We start from the raw sequence: 5,562 nt of genomic DNA, 5'->3' as shown, positions 1-5,562 counted from the left end.
TTTGTATGCATTGTCAAAGATCAGTTGGCTGGACATATTTGACTCTATATCTGGGTTCTCTATTCTGTTCCATTAGTTTATGTGCTTACTTTTATACCAGTACCATGCTATTTTGATAACTATAGCATTGTAGTATAATTTGAAGTTCGGTAATGTGATGCCTCTGGATTTGTTCTTTTTGCTTAGTATTTCCATTGCTATTTGGGTTCTCTTTTGATTCCATATAAATTTTAGAATTTTTTTTAGTTCTATAAAAAATGCTGTTCGTATTTTGATGGGAATTGCACTGAATCTGTAGACTGCTTTGGGCAGTATGGTCATTTTCATAATATTGATTCTTCCAATTTATGAGCATGGGATGCATTTCCATTTGTTTGGGTCATCTATGATTTCTTTCAGCAGTGTTTTGTAGTTTGCAGAGATCTTTCACCTCCTTGGTTAAGTGTATTCTCAGGTATTTTACTTCAGTTTTTTTTTTTTTTTGAGATGGAGTCTCGTTCTGTCAGGCTGGAGTGCAGTGGCGAGATCTTAGCTCGCTGCAACCTCTGCCTTCTGGGTTCAAGCGATTCTCCTGCCTCAGCCTCCCAGGTAGCTGGGACTACAGGCATGTGCCACCACCACGCCGGGCTAATTTTTTATTTTTAGCAGAGACGGAATTTCACCATGTTGGCCAGGATGGTCTCGATCTCTTGACCTCGTGATCCACCCACCTCGGCCTCCCAAAGTGCTGGGATTACAGGCGTGAGACATTGTGCCAGGCCTACATTACTTTCTTATTTTATTTTTCAGCTGCTGTAAAAAGGGATTGAGCTCTTGATTTGATGCTCAGCTTGGTTGTTGTTGGTGTATAGCAGTGATACTGACTTGTATACATTGATTTTGTAACCTGATCCTTTACTGAATTCATTCATCAAATCTAAGATTATTTGGGGGAGTCTTTAGGATTTTCTAGATATACAATCATCTCATCTGCAAACAGCGATAGTTTGACTTCCTCCTTTCCAATTTGGATGCCCTTTATTTTTCTCTTGCCTAATTAACTCTGGCTAGAACTTCCAGAACTATGTTGAACAGGAGTGGTGAAAGTGGGAATCCTTCTCTTGTTGCTGTTCTAATGGGGAATGCTTTCAACTTTTCCCCATTCAGGATGATGTTGGCTGTGGGTTTGTTATATATGGCTTTTATTACTTTGAGGTTGGTCCCTTCTATATCTAGCTTGTTGAGAGTTTTTATCATAAAGGGATGCTGGATTTCAAATGCTTTCTCTGCATCTATTAGATGATCATATGTTTATGTGATGTGTTACATTTATTTACTTATGTATGTTAAACCATCCCTGCTAGATAAATATTTGAGATTTGTTGACCAGCAGATCATCTCTTGGTCCTTTTCAACTGCTCAAGCCTTTAAAATGGGCTTGGAGTGATAGCTGCACTATGAAAAGCACTGTGTACATCATAAGATGGGTTAACAAACGCGTTTTCATTCCTGTCTTGGGCCTTGCTCAGGCAGCAATCCAAGCTGAGTGTAATCCCAGCTACTCGGGAGGCTGAGGCGGGAGAATTGCAAGAACCCAGGAGGTGGAGGTTGCAGTGAGCTAAAATGGTGCCATTGCACTGCAGCCTAGGCAACTGAGCTAGACTCCGTCTCAAAAAAAAAAAAAAAAGATTCCCAGCAAAAGATCTGGAGCTGATTCTTATTGGTTCAACAAGAGTCATGTGTTCAACCTGGAACCAATCATTGTGGCCAGGAGGCTGCAGAGCTCTGATAGGCCAGGCTAGGAGGCGCCTGTCTCTCTGATGATCATGTGCTCTGGTTTGTAGGAGAGGGTCTAAATTTGTGCCTGTTGTCTTTCTTGGGTGGTTTAGCATTTACCCTGGTTTCTTTATCTTTAATAAAATGTTATTAATAGTGACATTAAAAATACATCGAAATGGGTTTGGTAGACCTCTACTTTGTATTTCCACCTTTTGCCATAGATGACTCTGGTCATATGAGAGAAACATATGTAGTGAAGACGCTTGAGTTTAGTCCCTAGTTAAATCTAAAAGTCATCCAGCCATGATGACTCTCTTGTCTGGACCCTGGCATAAAATAACTAATACCTGTCCTCAAGGGCAGTAAGCTGGATGCTTAGGGAAGAGCAGCTTGGGCTTGCAAATTCTTTTGGTCTTGGGTGGTAGTACACATTATATTCTCTATGCGGTGCACTGATTTCCTTCATATTGCTCGCATTATAATAGAAAGTAATCTGAATGTTCTTGCCACAGTGGTTTTGTCAATTACTGTGTGGGTGAAATCTGCAACTATTTGTTTCATTGTTTAGTAATATTTTTTCTATTTTGCAATGACTTTTAATATTATTTTAACATCAATGAGTTAAAAAATGTGCTTGTTTGTTGAAAAATTAGCAAACAAATGTTAATTTCTCAAGAAAGCTGATGATAGGTCTAGTGCAGTGGCTCATGCCTGTAATCCTAGCATTTTGGGAGGCCTAGGCAGGTGGATCACTTGAGATCAGGAGTTCAAGATCAGCTTGGCCAACATGGTGAAACCCCGTCTCCACTAAAAATACAAAAATTAGATGGGCGTGGTGGTGCGTGCCTGTAAACCCAGCTACTCAGGAGGCTGAGGCACGGGAATTACTTGAACTTGGAAGGCAGAGGTTGCAGTGTGCCGAAATCACGCCACTGCACTTCAGCCTGGGGAACTGAGTGAGACTCAGTCTCAAAAAAACAAAACAAAACAAAACAAACAACAACAAAAAAACACAAAAACAGAAAACAAAAAAACAAAAAAACAAGAAAGCTGATGATAAAGGTTAACTTGTACAAGATATTTATTGACTTTATCATAGCTTTATCATAGGTATGGGAAAGGGCATAATATTATCACTGACCACTTGAAAACCAGAAGGCACAAGTCTATGGGAGCATCAGGATCTGCTTCCAGTGTTGGTAGTTATTTTAAGATTGTGACTTACAATGATAAATTAACATGTGCCATGGCCGTAGGTGCTTTTGTCTATCCCTCTGTGAATCATGACTCTTCCTTTTTTTTTTTTTTTTTTTTTTTTTTTGAGACAAGAGCCTTGCTGTGTCGCCCAGGTTGGAGTGCAGTGGCATGATCTCGGCTCACTGCAAATTCTGCTTCCCGGGTTCACGCCATTCTCCCGCCTCAGCCTCCTGAGTAGCTGGGACCACATGCACCCGCTACCACACCTGGCTAATTTTGTTTTTGTATTTTTAGTAGAGACGGGGTTTCACAGTGTTAGTCAGGATGGTCTTGATCTCCTGACCTCGTGATCCACCCGCCTTGGCTTCCCAAAATGCTGGGATTACAGGCGTGAGCCACCGCACCTGGCCGAATTATGACTTTTTTTCTAGATCAAGTGACTGCTCTTCTAAATTCAGTTTGCTCATTGTTTATACTAAATTTTCTTGTGCAATACAAAAAGTAATACGATAGCTGTTAGTGTGTTGTCTCCATAAAAAAGAAATTTGCAGACAGTTAAATGGGTGCCAGCTTTATATCCATGTTCTGAGATGGTTCAAATAGAAAAGTTAACTTCTAGAATTAGGTAATATCTATAAGGGTTTGAATTTTTCACCCAATTATTGAAAACAAACTAAATTTGGAAATTTGTTCTATTAATGGTGAAACATCTGACATTATTATGGATGTTGTAGATTAAGTTAGAAAGATCAACATTGAAGATAAAATTATTTAAGGTAATAAATACATTTACAATTTTGGAAAACATGACGTCAGGGTAAAACAACTTTTTAAAACTAAATTCAAAACCTATCAAGGAAAATTGTACATGGAATTGGTTGTACTATACACATAATTCAGAAATGCATCCGAATAGGCTGTGATAGTCTATGGATCAAAACAGAGCTTTCCTGTCAATTTTATATAATATTTTTTTTTTTTTTTTGGATGGGGTCTCACTCTGTCACCCAGGCTGGAGTGCAGTGGCCTGATCTCAGCTCACTGCAAGCTCCGCCTCCTGGGTTTACGCCATTCTCCTGCCTCAGCCTCCTGAGTAGCTGGGACTACAGGCGCCCGCCACCTCGCCCGGCTAGTGTTTTGTATTTTTTAGTAGAGATGGGGTTTCACCGTGTTAGCCAGGATGGTGGTCTCGATCTCCTGACCTTGTGATCCGCCCATCTTGGCCTCCCAAAGTGCTGGGATTACAGGCTTGAGCCACCGTGCCCGGCCTAATTTTATATAATTTTTAAACATATGCATAATGACAAAACTGCAAAATTTTTGTGATTAAGCTGATGTTGGATTTAAAGAAATCTCTTCAGGCTGCTGGAATTTGAGAAACCTTTTATAATACTTGGGCCCCTTCTTAAGCCACAGCTCAGCAAAGAGGCCATGTTCAGTTTGAGCACCAAGATCATGAATCCCAGCTGCGAGAAGCTGAATATGTTCGAGAGTAGCTCTTCCAGGCACTTCTGAAGCTGGAGAAGAACTTGGACCTCAGGCTCATCTCAGGGAGCTGAATATCACGGCAGCCAAGTAAATTGAAGTTGGAGGTGGTCAGAAAGCTATCATCATCTTTGTTCCTGTTCCTCAACTGAGTGTTTCCAGAAAATCCACATCTGGCTAGTACATGAACTGGAGAAAAAGTTCAGTGGGGAAGAATGTTTTTGTTATTCAGAGGAGAATTCTTCCTAAGGCAACTCAAAAAAGCCATACAAAAAATAAGCAAAAGCGTCCCAGGAGTTGTACTCCGACAGTGATGCATATTCCCCTCCTTGAGGACTTGGTTTTCCCAAGTGAAATTGTGCACAAGAGAATCTGCATGAAACTGGATGGCAGCCAGCTCGTGAAGGTTCATTCAGACAAACACAGCAGAACACTGTGGAACACAGAGTTGAGACTTTTTCTGGTGTCTATAAGAAGCTCACTGGCAAGGATATTAATTTTGAATTCCAAGAGTTTTCAGTTGTAAACAAAAAAGACTAAAGTATATCCAAAGTAAACAAACAAAAAAAAACAAAAAAACTCCTCTTCAGCCTGGCATACTTTTTTCCTTACTACTTATCAACAATTAGATATGGGAAATGTTTGAATCTACAGACAAGAGAGTCTATTGAAGCTTTCAATCAGTGTCGTAGTGCATGCAGTTTTATGAAAATATTAAAAATGATCATTAATTCTTCAGAAAATACCCTTGACATTGTACTAGAGACAGATATGGTTAAGAAACTGATCGGGCCGGGCATGGTGGCTCACATCTGTAATCCCAGCACTTTGGGAGTCCAAGATGGAAGGATTGCTTGAGCTGAGGAGCTCTAGACCAGCCTGGGAAATATAGTGAGATCGCATCTCTATATATACACACACACAGTTAGCAAAGTGTGGTGATATGCATCTGTAGTCTCAGCTATTCAGGAGGCTGAGGTGGGAGGAATGCTTGAGACGAAGATTGAGGCTGTAGTGAGCCATGATCGGGACCCTGCAGTCCAGCCTGGGTAACAGAGTGAGATCTTGTATCAAAAAAAAAAAAAAAAAAAAGAAAGAAATTGATTGAAATACCTAATGATG

The 5,562-nt window shown here is 40.3% G+C and overlaps 1 pseudogene; it reads left to right on the top strand.

Annotated features, from left to right (window-relative positions):
* Positions 1 to 4,386: 4,386 nt before the first annotated feature.
* Positions 4,387 to 4,980, top strand: LOC108529431 (40S ribosomal protein S7 pseudogene; annotated as a pseudogene).
* Positions 4,981 to 5,562: the final 582 nt, after the last annotated feature.

The sequence above is a fragment of the Rhinopithecus bieti genome, unplaced genomic scaffold, assembly GCF_001698545.2.
Source record: "Rhinopithecus bieti isolate Rb0 unplaced genomic scaffold, ASM169854v2 scaffold_6151, whole genome shotgun sequence".
In the NCBI taxonomy this organism is placed as follows: domain Eukaryota; kingdom Metazoa; phylum Chordata; class Mammalia; order Primates; family Cercopithecidae; genus Rhinopithecus; species Rhinopithecus bieti.
The sequence above is the reverse complement of the archived record's forward strand: the minus strand, read 5'-3'. Positions and strand labels throughout refer to the sequence as shown.